This window comes from Geotrypetes seraphini, chromosome 2 (assembly GCF_902459505.1).
Source record: "Geotrypetes seraphini chromosome 2, aGeoSer1.1, whole genome shotgun sequence".
In the NCBI taxonomy this organism is placed as follows: domain Eukaryota; kingdom Metazoa; phylum Chordata; class Amphibia; order Gymnophiona; family Dermophiidae; genus Geotrypetes; species Geotrypetes seraphini.
Window position 1 is genome coordinate 324,510,431 of NC_047085.1, and position 15,216 is coordinate 324,525,646.

General features: G+C 45.6%; 1 protein-coding gene across 1 annotated transcript in view; it reads left to right on the forward strand.

The window, feature by feature from the left end:
* SLC4A7 (solute carrier family 4 member 7) overlaps positions 1 to 15,216 on the forward strand; it is a 363,361-nt gene that overhangs the window by 25,425 nt on the left and 322,720 nt on the right. The gene's annotated exons all lie outside the window — the stretch shown is intronic.

The following is a 15,216-nucleotide window of genomic DNA, read 5'->3' on the forward strand; positions in this document are numbered from 1 at the left end:
CCCTCTCTGTCGCAACGAAGTTGTAGCCTGGTATTACCATATCCCACCCATGCGAGTCCGTGAACCAGGTTTCAGATATCGCTATCACGTCCAAATCGGTGTTTATTATTTCAGTCTCTAATTCTAGAATTTTATTGCCCAAGCTGTGTGCATTAACATACATAGCCCTCCATACCTGTGAAGAGATTCCCTTATTTGATTGTCTACCTCTTAAATTATCATTGATAATATTCCCCGACTTATTGTGGATATTATTTGTACCTACTTTAGATCCAGAAGTGTGGGTGTGACCTGCCTCCTCAGGGTGGTTTCTTACTGCTCTGGGATATAAGTATGTACCCTCCCCCAACTTACCTAGTTTAAAGCCCTATGGAGTAGGCGGGCTAGTCGATGTCCAAATACGTTCTTACCTCTCCTGGTTAGGTGGAGTCCGTCTGTTCCTTGTAGTCCCTGGAGCGTCTCGCCGTGGTCTAGGAATCCAAAGTTCATCTCTGTGCACCATTCGCGGAGCCATTCGTTGGTCTGTTGGATACGCTCTTCTCTAGCTCTGCCTTTGTTTCTTACTGGGAGAATTGATGAGAAGACTACCTGTGCTCCTATCTGCTTCAATTTCTTTCCCAGTGCTCCAAAGTCTCTGGGAATGTTCTCCGTGCTACTTAACTTCATTGCATGCCTCCTAGTCCTAGTATTTTTGGAAAGAGTGGACAAGCGATTTATATCTAATCTTTCCACTCCACTCATTATTTTATAGACCTCTATCATATCACCCTGAGTCATCTCTTCTCCAAGCTGAAGAGCCTAACCGCTTTAGCCTTTCCTCATAGGGAAGTTGTGCCATCTTCTTTTTTTTTTTTCTTAATTTTTGTCACCCTTCTCGGTACCTTTTCTAATTGCTATCTCTTTTTTGAGATATAGTGACCAGAACTGCACACAGTATTCAAGGTGTGGCTGTACCATAGAGTGATACAAGGGCAATATACCATTTTCATTTTCATATTTGTTTTCCATTCCTTTCCTGATAACATTCTATTTGCTTTCTTAGCAGCCACCACACATTGAGCTGAGGGTTTTAAATGTATCTTCAACAATGACACCTAGATCTTTTCCTAGGCAGTGACTCTAACATAGAACCCAGCATCATGTAGCTATAGTTCGGGTTACTCTTTCTCATATGCATCACTTGTGCATCACTTTTTTGCACTTGATCAAATTTCTTTGCGTTAAATATAATCTTCACTGCAGTGTTCTGTATAATTTGGAGTCTTTCTTATTTCTTTTTTAGTTATGTCCTTATAGAGCACATTACAGTAATCAATACAGGAAATCACAAGGGAGTGGTCAAGATATTCAGAGAAGTAGGCTCTAACACTTTGGATATAGATCTAATCATTCGTAGCCGGTGAAAACAGCGCTGAACAACTGTGCTGATATGGAGATAATTGAGTTTACTGTCAAAAATGATGCCTAGTAATTTTAAGTATGACACAACTTGAAGAGGTTGAGTTTTAAATGTAATGGGAGATAAAAGGGAGAGCCCTTCTTTGTTGGGAAAAATCATTAATTTAGACTTTTCAATGTTCAAAAAGAGCATATGTAGGTCTAACCAGGCGTTGATTTTTTTTTTCCAATTTTTTGTTTATAAGATTTATTTCATTTAAGTCGCTTAAATCTATTGGATGAATTAATTGCACATCATCTGCATAAGCAAACATTGTAAAGCCAATGACTTGTCCCAACGTTAAAAGGGGTGCAAGAAAAATACTAAAAAGTAAGGGAGATAAAATCGAACCCTGTGGGATACCATAATCTGTTGAAATTGGGTCTGATGAAGTTTTATTAAGCACTACCTTAGAGGAACGATCTGTAAAGAAAGATGAGAACCAATCCAAGACCTGGTCAGTAATTCCAATATCCTTCAGACGGGCCAGTAGGAGCTTATGATCAATTGTATCAAATGCAGATGATAAATCTAAGGAAATGAGTAAAACGGACTGGTGGTGATTGAGATAAAGAATTTTTGTAGTCAACACAATGAGCAAAAGTTCTGTGGAATGATATTGATGGAACCCTGTTTGGTGTGGATGTAGTACATTTGTTTGCTCGACAAAGTCTGAGATTTGATAGAAAACTATTTTTTTCTGTAAGTTTAGCCAAGAAAGGGGTATTTGAAATGGGTTGGTAATTTGAAACTTCATGTGCACTAATTTTGTAGTTTTTAATTATTGGGTAAATGATTGCTTCTTTCCATGGTAAAACTAGAGGGCATAATTTTGAGGTTGCATGGAGGAAGACTCAGGAGCAATATTAGGAAATTCTTTTTCTTGGAGAAAGGTAGTAGATGCCTGGAATGTCCTCCCAAGGGAAGTGGTAGAGAGGAAAATGGTGATGGAATTAAAAAAAGCATGGGATAAACATAGAGGATCTCTAATTAGAAAATGAAGAATGTAAATTAAAGAACTAAGGCCGGTACTGGACAGACTTGCACGGTCTGTGTCCCACATGTGATGATTTGGTGGATTGGGCTGGGGAGGGCATCAATGGGAACTCCACTAACTTGGAACATGAGGATATGGTAAATATCCTGCAAACAGGATAGTTAGATAGGCTGGAGTGAGTTTGGACGGCAACTTCAGCATTTGGAACCTAGGGCAATATCAGGTGGACTTTATAGTCTATGACCCAGAAATATCAAAGAAGAGACAAGTTAATTTGATCATGTATTTTTAATGGGTATAACTTAATGGGCAGACTGGATGGACCGTTAGGTCTTTATCCGCCTTCATTTACTATGTCAGTGTTCTTCAACCGCCGGTCCGCAGAAAATTCCTGCCAGTCTGCGCAGGGCTGGTGAGATCATGGGGAGCCTCTGACAATGGTTTCTCCCCTCCCAGCAGCTCTTGGTAATTGCCAGCATAGTGATTTACTTAGTCAGCCTTGGGGGGGGGAGACTAATGACTACAGCGTTCTTCAGGTTCAAACCATGACCTCTTATTGTAAACTTCCTTTCTCCAGAAAAATTTCTACCTCTTATCCATTATTTATGTTTAAAGCATTTGATCTCTGTTCCTTTCTGCTCTTCAGATTCTTAAGTTTGTTCCTTTTTTTTTCTTTTTGGTTGCATATCCTACTGTCAAGCAGAGAGTGAGATCTTCCTGTCTAGCCACTCTGTAATATTGTTTATGGAAACATTTAAATAGAACCAGCTCTAGGACTTATCCTTGTTTGTTCCTTTTGGTTTTAAGATGTTTCACAATTTATTTTTTGATTTATGTATTAAATTCTCCTCTACTTCAATGGCTTGATGCCATCTGCCTTCATGTTTCTTCAATAGAATTATGTTTTTTGTTGTGCAGTTTTCTGACATGCTTGCCTCTAGGACAGTGTATTGTAAACTGTGTTCCTCCTGAGATATCGGGTGTGCCACTGGGGAGGAAGAGAGGTGCCTGCTGACTCGTAGCGAGAGGCACATCTTGTAGACAATCAGCCAGCGCCTCTCCTCTCCGGCCCTCTTCCCTGCTGGCACTCCTTTCTGGCATCTCAGGGCCCCTCTGGAGGGCCTTCGTGCAGATGTTGACGTGATGACGTCACTGCAACGTCCACACACTTTTGAATGCCTTGAGCTGCAGTCACTATGTTTTAGTGTGCCATGGCTCGAGGAAGTTTGTGGAACACTACTCTAGGTTGAGTGACGTTACATAGAATTAAAGGCATGCCTAAGAAGTATGAACAACTAACTACATAAGTAAGTCCCCTGTGCATTCACAGGGTTTCAAACATGCGACCAAATTGGCTCAGGGAGCAGGCTGAAGGGGAGGGGGAATGGCTTGATTGCAGAATAAAAGCATTTTTAATATTTACTTCCATCTCTGAATTTAAAATTGTTGGAAATGCAGTATCAATTCTGTAAGGATGATATGTGTTTTGAAAGCTAATGGGGATCTGATGGGAAGGTTGAATCAGATGGCTGGTGGTATTGGCACTGTATCTAATTGGTCCTCTGTGGCCTTTTTTTTAAAGTGTCTTGGTGGTACCTAATAGTTTCCATGTTACAAGGATGAGCATGAGTTCCCCAAAGGATGTTCAAACACAAAGGAAGGCAGGAAGAATTTGTACCTTGTGAATAACTTTATCCTGGAGTTCTTGTGGTTGGATTGTATTTTGGCATGTTTAGGCCTATGCTTGAAATTCACTTCAGATGACGGTTTGATTTTGTCTTGGATTATTCAGTTTTGCTACTATGACTGGACACTTGCTGGGCTCTACTTAATTTAAGGTAGTGCTTTGCAAATGATGTGCACACTTAGCAACAGACTTTTTTATTTTAGTTTTCACTTTTTGAATAATTCTGTAATAGTTTTTCCAGTTGAAAAATGGTAGAGTAGGTAGATTAGTGAGATAAATACATACTGAATAAGTGGGTTGCGTCACTTTGCTACCAAAAGATGGAGATAGAACTGAGTTTTCCAGTGACATCAGCTGTTCATAGGCTGCTGCATCCTGGAACCACAACAGAGGGTAAGGTGGTTCAGGCTGATGCAACAGGTTCAAGGTCTAGCTCCCTGATGGATAGGTTAGGCTCAGCCACAGAATGGGGGCTCAATGTAAAGACCTTGCTCCAGTAAACTGCAGAGTTTGTCTCCCCCAACCCCAAGCTAGCACCTAAGGTGCTTGCTTGGTGAGGGGTTGGCTCACTTTGGGACTCTTACCTGTGGTGACAAAGTTCTTCCCCCAACCTTCCCTTGGTAGGGTTCTCTGTGGATATAGGAGAAAATTAAAAATAAATAAATATAAAATTAAAAATAAATAAATATAACTCTTCTAGGCAGACTATATTTCTCTTGTCAGGATGGTGGGAGAGAACAGTCCACACTGTACTGCAGTTTGGGGTAGGCTGGTCACATGGTTGAGAATACCAGCAGTCTAGCACTACACTGGCTGTGAGAACTGGCAGCTCAGCACGGCTGCTGGTTTCCTTTGTCCTAACTGTGATGGCCATTTCCTGGGGAGAGATATCTGTCATGCAATTGCTCGTCTAGAGTCAGCACCTTCACAGAGCATGTAGTTCATTTTAGTCCCGTCTTCCTTGCCTTTGGCTATGCAGTAGTCTTGGCAGGGTGCTGCTAGTGGGAAAGACTCTCCTTCCCCCCCCCCCCATGATCACAAGTACATATTGGATTCATTAGGTTCTCCTGCTTGTAAAGGAGGCCCTGATCAAGGATTGTGACTTTCTGGAATTGGTTGGAATGGAAAAGAGCTACTCTGAGGGGGGGGGGGGTGTATGTGTGGGGTGTCAGTGCAAGAGAACCAAGTGGGTAGATTTTAGAGCCAGTAAGACAGGGGGGTGGTGGTGGTGGTGTCTTTTCTGAGGCTCTTCCTTTGGGTAGGTGTTTGAGCTCAAAGCTCCCTTATGGGAGGAGGGGAAGTGTTCCCCAGTCATTTACCTCTTTTGGTGTGAGGAGATCTTGAACTTGATTGGATTTCAGATGCTATTCAGTTGTCTATAGTTTCAGCTTCACAGGCAGAAGAGGGGTATTCTCTTCTGGAGGGCCTTGCTGATCTGCTTGTCTTTTTTTCACAAGGCTGTACAATGCTGACATGATGGAAGAGCCTGGTTGGGATATTAGAGACTTACAAGATCACGAAGGGCATAGAGAAAGTGGAGAGGGACAGATTCTTCAAACTTTCAGCAACTACAAGAACGAGAGGGCATTTGGAAAAATTAAAAGGGGACAGATTTCAGAACCAATGCTAGGAAGTTCTTCTTCACCCAACAGGTGGTGGACACCTGGAACGCGCTTCAAGAGGGCGTGATAGGGCAGAGTACGGTATTAAGAACATAAGCAATGCCTCTGCTGGGTCAGACCTGAGGTCCATCTTACCCAGCAGTCCGCACACGCGGCGGCCCAACAGGTCCAGGACCTGTGTAGTAATCCTCTATTTATACCCTTCTATTCCCTTTTCCAGCAGGAAATTGTCCAATCCTTTTTTAAACCCCAATACCGTACTCTGTCTTATAACGTTCTCTGGAAGCGCATTCCAGGTGTCCACCACCCGTTGGGTAAAGAAGAACTTCCTGGCATTTGTATTGAATCTGTCCCCTTTCAACTTTTCCGAATGCCCTCTTGTTCTTTTATTTTTTGAAAGTTTGAAGAATCTGTCCCTCTCTACTCTCTCTATGCCCCTCATGATCTTATAAGTCTCTATCATATCCCCTCTAAGTCTCCTCTTCTCCAGGGAAAAGGGACCCAGTTTCTCCAATCTCTCAGCGTATGAAAGGTTTTCCATCCCTTTTATCAGTCGTGTCGCTCTTCTCTGAACCCTGTCGAGTAACGCCATATCCTTCTTAAGGTATGGCGACCAATATTGGATGCAGTATTCCAGATGCGGGCGCACCATCGCCCGATACAGCGGCAGGATAACTTCTTTCGTCCTGGTTGTAATACCCTTCTTGATTATACCTAGCATTTTATTTGCTCTCTAAGCGGCCACTACGCACTGTGCTGTCGGCTTCATTGACGTGTCCACCATTACTCCCAAGTCCCTCTCTTGGGTACTCTCATTCAATAGGATCTCTCCCATTGTATAGTTGTACCTCGGGTTTCTGCTTCCCACATGCAATACTTTACATTTTTCAACGTTGAACTTCATTTGCCATCTTGTCGCCCATTCTTCTAGTTTGTTCAAGTCTCTTTGCAATTCCTCGCAGTCCTCTTTAGTCCGAGCTCCCCTAAATAGTTTGGTGTCGTCTGCAAATTTTATTATCTTACACTTCGTCCCTGTTTCTAGATCATTTATGAATATATTAAATAGCAGCGGCCCGAGCACCGAGCCCTGCGGAACACCACTTGTGACCCTCCTCCAGTCCGAGTAGTGGCCCTTCACCCCTACCCTCTGTTTCCTACCCGCCAACTAAGTTTCTAATCCATCTATGTACCTCTCCGTCCACCCCATGGTTCTTCAGTTTCTGGAGTAGTCGTTCATGAGGCACTTTGTCAAAGGCTTTTTGGAAATCAAGGTATATGATGTATATGGGGTCACCTCTGTCCATCCATTTGTTAATTCCTTCAAGGAAGTGTATTGGAGATACGTACATCTTCTATATTAGTGAATGCAAATTTGGGACCTGCTCGACCTTTTTTTGGCTCATCGGCTAGGTCAGGGGTCTGCAACCTTTAAGACATAAAGAGCCACTTGGACCCGTTTTCGAAAAGAAAAAAAAACTTGGAGCCGCAAAACCATTATAAAACAAATCTAACACTGCATATATTGTTTCTTATCTTAATGCTATATACAGGATCACTAAATTGAAAATAAAATCATTTTTCCTACCTTTGCTATTTGGTGATTTCATGAGTCTCTGGTTGCACTTTCTTCTTCTGACTGTGCATCCAATCTTTCTTCCTTTCTTTCAGCCTCCTGTATGTTTCCTCTTCTCCAGACCTCATTCTCTCCCCCAACTTTTTCTTTCTGTCTCCCTGTTCCCCCCTTCTTTCTGTCTCCGTGCCGTCCCCCAAGCCACTCGGTTTGCTGCCACCGCAATCGGGGAACAGCCCCCAAGCCACCGCCGTCCCAAGCTTTCCCTGCAGAAGTGTTGCGCTGACCAGCATTCCGCTCCCTGACGTCAATTCTGACGTAGGAGAGGAAGTTCCGGGCCAACAAGGCATTTCTCCTCATTCCATCCAGCCTGAGCCCCATCTCTCCTTGATCCAGCATTTCCCTTCTGTGTCTGTCAGAATTACCATTCCACCTATTTTCCAGCATCACCCTTCTTTGTGTCCATCTCACCTATATCCCTATCTCACCACTTTTTCAGAATCTTCATTTGTCTCTGTCCTTGTCTTTACCCCATGTTCACCATTTGCCCTTTCAATGTCTTTATCTCCCCCCCCCACACACACTTTTTCAGCATGTCTCTATTTCACCTCCTCTTCATGTCCCTTCTGTATCTCTATCCTTATTCAGTAGGTCCTGCTTACCCTTTCTCTTCTTTGTGTCATTATCTCCATTTTCAGCTTTCCCCCCTTTTCTTTTGTTACTGCACCCTGTAGCTAGAATCTTTCCACCCTCCCTCCACTCCGGCCCAGCCCAGTATGAAAGATTTCCTTTTGTTTCCCTCCCCTCTCTCTTTCTCTCTCTCTTCTCCTCCCTCACCCACGAGTCCTGCATCTGGCCCTCTCCCTTCTACCTGCACCAGGCAAACCCCCCCTGCTCCGCGGCTCTCTTCAGCAACTCGTCAGCAGCAGTGATCAAGACAAGCTGCCGACATCGAGGCCTTCCCTCTACGAGTCCCGCCTTTGTGGAAAAAGGAAGTTGAAACAAGCGGGACTCGCAGAGGGTAGGCCCCGACGTCAGAAGCTGCTGCTGAGTTGCCGAAGAGAGCCGCGGAGCAGGGGATGTGGCCGGAAGCAGGTAGAAGGGAGAGGGAGATAGGAAGGCTGTAGATCTCCGGAGCATGACACCGACCCCGGCCAGGATGATTTCTTTTTCAGGCACCTTACAAGTCCAGCGTCGCGGGGGAAATAGCCATGCTGAGCAGTGAGCTCAGCACTACACAGATGAAAGCCTTGCTTGCTGATTGGTCCGGCGGCACGGCGCCGCCGGACCAATCAGCAAGCAAGGCTTTCATCTGTGTATGTGCTGAGCTCACTGCTCAGCATGGCTATTTCCCGCCGCGACGCCGGACTTAAGCTGCATGCCTGCCTGACACACTACCGGAGCCGCAGCAAAGGTGGAAAAGAGCCGCATGCGGCTCTGGAGCCGCAGGTTGCCGACCCCCGGGCTAGGTGTTAAGTGTTTGTGCGACCCCCAGAAAAAAGTTTTTATAGACAATGCAGCCCAAGGAAGCCAATAGGTTGGACACCCCTGCGCTAGAGCAAGCTTTGTCCCTTTTTAAGGACACAGTCACCGAGGCACAAAATCTATATATACCGTGTATCAACAAGGGATCAAAGAGGAAAAAGAACAAAGAACTGGCGTGGCTCTCTGTAGATGTGAAGGAAGCGATAAGAGACAAGAAAACTTCGTTTAAGGGATGGAAAAGGTCAAAAACGGACGAGAACTGGAACAAGCACAAACAACATCAACGCAGGTGCCACAAGGCGGTAAAAGAGATTATGAGAAAAAATAGCCAAGGCCAAAAGAGATTACGAGGAAAAATAGCCAAGGAGGCAAAGAACTTCAAGCCGTTCTTTCGATATATTAAGGGTAAACGACGGGACCGTTGGATGACCATGAAATAAAGAGAGCGCTAAAGGAGGACAAAGCAATCACCGACAAACTGAACACATTTTTGCATTATGCTGGAAATGAAGACGAAAAGCTGACAGGATTGACGGTCAGTCTAGAGGAGGTGTATAGGCAGATTGATAGGCTTAAGAGCGATAAATCCTCGGGACCGGATGGCATCCATCCAAGGGTCATCAAGGAACTGAAAGGGACCATAGCTGAACTGCGTCAACTAATAGCCAATCTGTCGATCAAATCGGGAAAGATTCCGGAAGACTGGAAGGTGGCAAATGTTACTCCGATCTTCAAGAAAGGTTCGAGGGGAAATCTGGGAAACTACAGACTGGTGAGTCTGACCTCGGTACCGGGAAAGATGGTAGAGTCTCTGATAAAGGACCGCATTATTGATCACCTTGATGGACATGGGCTGATGAGGACCAGTCAGCACGGTTTTAGCAAAGGCAGATCATGTTTGACGAACTTGCTGCACTTCTTTGAGGGAGTAAACAGACAGATAGACAAGGGCGACCCGGTCGACATTGTATATCTGGATTTTCAGAAGGCGTTTGACAAGGTTCCGCATGAACGACTACTTTGGAAAATTACGAGCCATGGAATCGAGGGTGAAATACTCACGTGGATTAAAAACTGGCTGGGGCCGCACAAACACTTAACACCTAGCCGATGAGCCAAAAAAAGGTCGAGCAGGTCCCAAATTTGCATTCACTAATATAGAAGATGTACGTATCTAATAATATACCTTCATTAAAGGGACACTGTGGAGAGGAACCCAAAAAAGCAGTAATACTTACCCTGACTGAATGATCCTCCACGTGCTGACAGTGGGAGCAGCCACAGGCTTCCACATCCCCACTCCGATGAGCAGGGATGCGTGCTCCTGGTTCTCCCATTCACTTCTATTACAGCTACGGTGAGCCTCTTCAGAAGTGAGCCTCATCAGAGCAGGGATGCTGTATTGGCTGTCAGGAGCACATGTAGAGGATCGTTTAATCAGGGTAAATATTACTGCTTTTTTGGGCCTCCCACTGTGAGCTTAGGCTCCCTCAAAATGAACATCTTCCCTGTTGTAGCTAGTAGGGATCCCCAAGCCTCACCAACTGACAGCCACCTCCTCCCCCTCCAACTTCCCAAGATCTGCAGTTGGCAGCAATATTGCAGAGCTGCTGCCTTCCCTCCTCTCTGCCCCCCCTTTGGCTTTCATGCATGCATGAAAGCAGGGGCAGCTTGAGGATATTGCCATTGGCTGCAAAGCTTTGAGTTGCCAGACTGGAGGAAGATGTCTTCATTTGGCAGGACTTGGGAATCCCCACTATCTCAAGTATTTATAAATTGCACTCAGGCAGGGAGAAACTTTGGTGCCCATCCACTAATTTTGGGCTCGTCCCTCCCCCAAATCAGCTGTATATGACTAAGCCACTGAATACAGAAATAATTGTGATGCACATATCCCAAAGCTAACATATTCCAGTTAATAAATTCAAAATAAAACCATTTTTTCTACCTTGTTGCCTGGATGTTTTGTTTTTCCATCATCTTGGTCCCAGTTTCTCTTTCTGTTTTTTCTCTATCTTCAACTAATTCTCTTTCCAGTGTCTGCTGTCCATTTTTTTCTCCTCTTCTCTCGTTCCATTTCCTTCTTATGCCTGTCTCCAACGTATTGATTTTTCCCTTTCAGCTTTCTTAACTTTTTCTTTTCTGCCTCTGTCTACTCAAATCTTGCCTTCTTTCTCACCCTTCTTTTTAAATGTTCAGCTATCTCTCAATTCTCCATCTTCTCTGTCTCTAGCTCTCCCATTTTCCATCTCACTCCTTTCCCAGCCTCCTATTCCCTTCTATTTACTCCCCATTACCACATTTCTACCACTGTACTCACTGCTCTCTCACTTATCTTGTCATCTCCATTTTGACCTCATCCACATGGTTCACCACTTTCAGAATCCCCCTCCCTCTCTCCACTGGTCAAGCTATAACGCCGTCCCTTTCTTTCCATCCCCTAGAATCATCTTATCCCAGCTCCCTTCCCTCCTGCCCTCCCATGGTTCCATCTCTCCTCCTCTATCTCCATGGTCCAAAAATTTGCTCCCTCTCTTCTGTTTTTCTTCTTCCTTCCCCCCTTGATGCTGAACAATGAAATGAAGGAAAAAAAAGAGAGAGATGCTGCATCTCTCTGCCTTCCATCCACAGGCCTAACATTTCTCCCTCCCTCCCTCCCATCCCCAGATTCAACTTCTCTCCCTTTCTCTTTCCAACTGTCCCCCATCCCATCTCTCCCCCTGCCTGCCTCCCTTCTCCAGGTCCACCATTTCTTTCTTTCTCTTCCCAACAGTTCTCTGTTCAAGTATCTATTTCCCTCTTCCTCCACACTACCCCAGGTCTAACTTTCTCCCTTCAGACCATTGCCTACCATCTCTCTGTCCTCTGTTTCTGGTCCCATAAGCTCTCCCCCCCACCACGCCAAATCTGGCACTTCTTTTAATACCCTCCCACCCAAAGTAACCCATCTCTGAACAAATCCCTCTTGCTTTAATCATCTTATCTCACTCTCTTCTTTCTAGACAGCATCTGTCCTCTCTCTGTCTTCCATGCAGCATCAGCCCCTTCCATCCATTCTGCCCTCTCTCTCTCTGCCCCTTCCATTTCTCTGTCTGCTCTCTTCCCGTTCCATATATCTTCCCTCTTTCTATGCTCCTTCCATAAACTGTCTATGCCCGTTTTCTCCTTTGTATACGATTCATTTCAGCTTCACCCCCTCTCCATTTTTCTGTCTCCACCCGTCCCCTATGCTCTGACATCTTTCTTTTCCTTTCCTTCCCTCCCCCATGCCCTTGTATCTCCTCTCTGGCACCTCGTCTCCCTCTGGTCTGGCATTTGTCTCCTTGGTTTCCCTTCTCTCCCCCCATGCCCTGGCATTTCTCCTCTCCTTCCAACTCCCCTTTCTCCTCCATTATCTGGCATCCCCTCTCATTCCTTTCTCTTGTTCCCTCCCCTCCCTTGCCCTGACATCTCTCCCTCCCATGGACTTGACATCTCTCATTCCTCTCCCTTTTCCTTCTCCCCAGGATCTGGTTGAAGTTACAGGCGGCACTGAACTTGCGGCTCTTGGAGCAAAAGCCCTGCTTGCAGCGTTTGCTCAAAGCCGCGGGCAGCATCTTCCATTCACCTCCTATGGCTGATCTGGAAGCGTTCCCTCTGATGTCGCAACGTCAGAGGAAACACTTCCGGGTCTGCCCCAAGAGGCACATAGGATCCGCTGCTCGCAGCTTTAAGCAATCGCTGCAACAAGACGGAGGAGGGAGCCGGCAGAGGAAAACACCGTATTGTGAGCGGGGCCGCACAGAATTCTTCACGGGGCCGCATGTGGCCCGTGGGCTGCGGGTTGGACACCCCTGCTCTAGCGTTTTTACAGTGCTTATCCTCTTCTTAATCTTCTTCCCTACCATGAGTCTCATCCCTTCGTAATTCCCTTTTCGGAAGTTCAGTGCCATGGTTGTCGTTTTGGACTGATGTTTCTCCCCTGCGTCCAGATCGAAGCGGATCATATTGTGATGCTGTTTCCCAGCATCCCTTCTACTTCTTGTGCCGGTCCTCGTAGACCATTTAGAATTAAGTCCAGAATTGCATTTCCTCTAGTGTTTTCTTTGACAAGTTGTTCCAGGAAGCAATCGCCTACAGCATCCAAGAACTTGGTCTCTCTAATACAGCCGGAGGTGCCTAGGTCCAGTCTATTCCTGGATAGTTGAAGTCACCCATGATAACTGCGTTGCCAACCTTTCAGTTGCGTTTAATCTCGTCCTGTCATTTCTCTGTCAATTTCTTAGGACTGTCCTGGGAGTCGGTAATAGATGCCGATCTTCATTTCCAGGCCATTTGTTCCTGGAATTTTGACCCATAGAGACTCTAACTTATCCATCAGTTGTGGTGTGTTCTCTCCATTAGATTCAATTCCCTCTTTGACGTATATGGCAATGCCCCCACCTTTTTGAGCCACTCCGTCTCTGCTGTATAGTTTGAATCCCAGTAGCACAGTGTCCCAGACATTTTCCTCATTCCACCATGTTTCTGTGATGCCTATGATGTCAACGTTATCTCTTTGTGCCATAGCTTCTAATTCACCCATCTTATTTCTGGGGCTCCTTGCGTTCGTGTACATACACTTGAGTTTGCGGCCTGTTCCTTTCTTGTATTTCCTTCCCTCTTGTGACCTTTTCAATCTGTCTTGCCTGTGATCCGGTAAGTCTTTCCCTCTATCTTCTTGCATGGTATCCTCCGGGTATACCCGTTCCCGAACCACCGACTCTCTCTCAACCATCGACTCTCTCTTAAAAAAAAACAAACCTTGGCAGGAAGGATGCCCACTCCCTTTTGCTGCAAGGGTCTCTCACTCCCCCCAACAGCCCCCCGCACCTTTTAAACTGAAGGACTGCAGGAGGAATGCCCACTCTTGCTGGCAAGCTGTCGGGGCCCCCAACTCCCCCCACCCCAGATTCCTGCTGGCTGGCAGGCCTGCCTTTGTCATAATGGCGGACCTTCCCCTTCTCAGTGCATCCTGGACTAGGAAGGGGTCTAAGGCCATGATTGGCTCTGGGCCTTACAACCTGAGCCTGTTGGAGTGTTAGGCCTCTGCCCAGTGCATCCTGGAATAGGGAGGGTTTTTAAGGCACTCCTTAGGCCCCTCCTGGTGCATCCCAAGGTGCACCAGGAAGGGGAAGGCCCACCATTTTGAAGAGGCGGGACTGCCGGACGAAAGGAGTGGGCATGCTTCCTGCCATCCTTCAACTTAAAGGTACGTGTGAGGTTTGTCAGGAGGGTTGGGGGTCCCCAGTGACAGGAGGAAGTGTGCTTCCCTCCTGCCAAGGCACGGGGGTGGGAGGGTGGGGGGTTCAGGTGGGTCCGGGTAGTGGTGACCAAGGCAGGAGGGGTACGGCATCCCTCCTGTTGATCTTGTATGGGGTGTGGAGGGGGACCGGGTAGTGACAGGTAAAGGGAGGTGTCAGCAGAAGGGGGACTTTTCCTTCTGCTGCTTTCCCTGCTGGTTAATTAGCTGAGCCAGCAGGACTCGGGGAGACCAGCGGCTCAGTTTATTGGGACAAGGAGAGCAGCCTTGACTTGAGGGAGGAGCTTTTCCTAGCGATTACTCTTGTGAGCAAGTGCCAGGCACAGTTTTCCCCACATTACCAGCGATTCTCCGCACAAATAGCATGCATATAATTTGTATGCTCTTATGCTGAGAATCACCAGTATGTTAAAACTTGGGGATAGGGAGTAGGGAACAGGAGGATTATGGTGGGAGGGATTGTTTATTTAAACAGATATTGTTTAAACTGCTGTTATTGTACTAAATGTTTTGTGCTAATAAAAAATATTAAAAAGTTTAAAAAAAGTGTTAAAACTTATGGCAAGTATGTCTAGTCTTTGTAGACTTTCTCACCAGGATCACCCAAATTTCTAATCTCGATTTTTATATTTGAGTCAACCTTTTAACTCTTTTCTTTTCTTTTTTTTTGGGGGGGGAGGAAAGGGGGAAGAAGGTTACCTCGGTTTATATTCCAGTATATTCAGTGTTTACATTCTTTATACATGAACAAAAATGTGTGGAGGGGCATAATCAAAAGTATGCCTAAGTCTGAGGTTGGACATTTTGTGCAAGACGTCCACAAACCCATTAAGTAAAATGTCCATGTTCAAAGCTGCCAAACATCTTTTTTGAAAATGAGCTACGTACAAGTTTTGGTCTTTAAGATGTCTACCTTTTTTGCCCATTTTCTAAAATAAAACTTCCATGTGAAAAACGTACAAAAGCAAGTTTTGTAGACATATCTACCAACTACCTTGTCTGATTGTGACAGAAGGAATCCTCATTAGCTGAGCCGGTTTTGGAGATTCCTGGCAGCTCAGCTGATGGGGATTCCCCCTGCCAGGATCAGCTGAGCTGCTGAGCTCTACGCTTCCCCCCCCCAATACTTTCAGGTG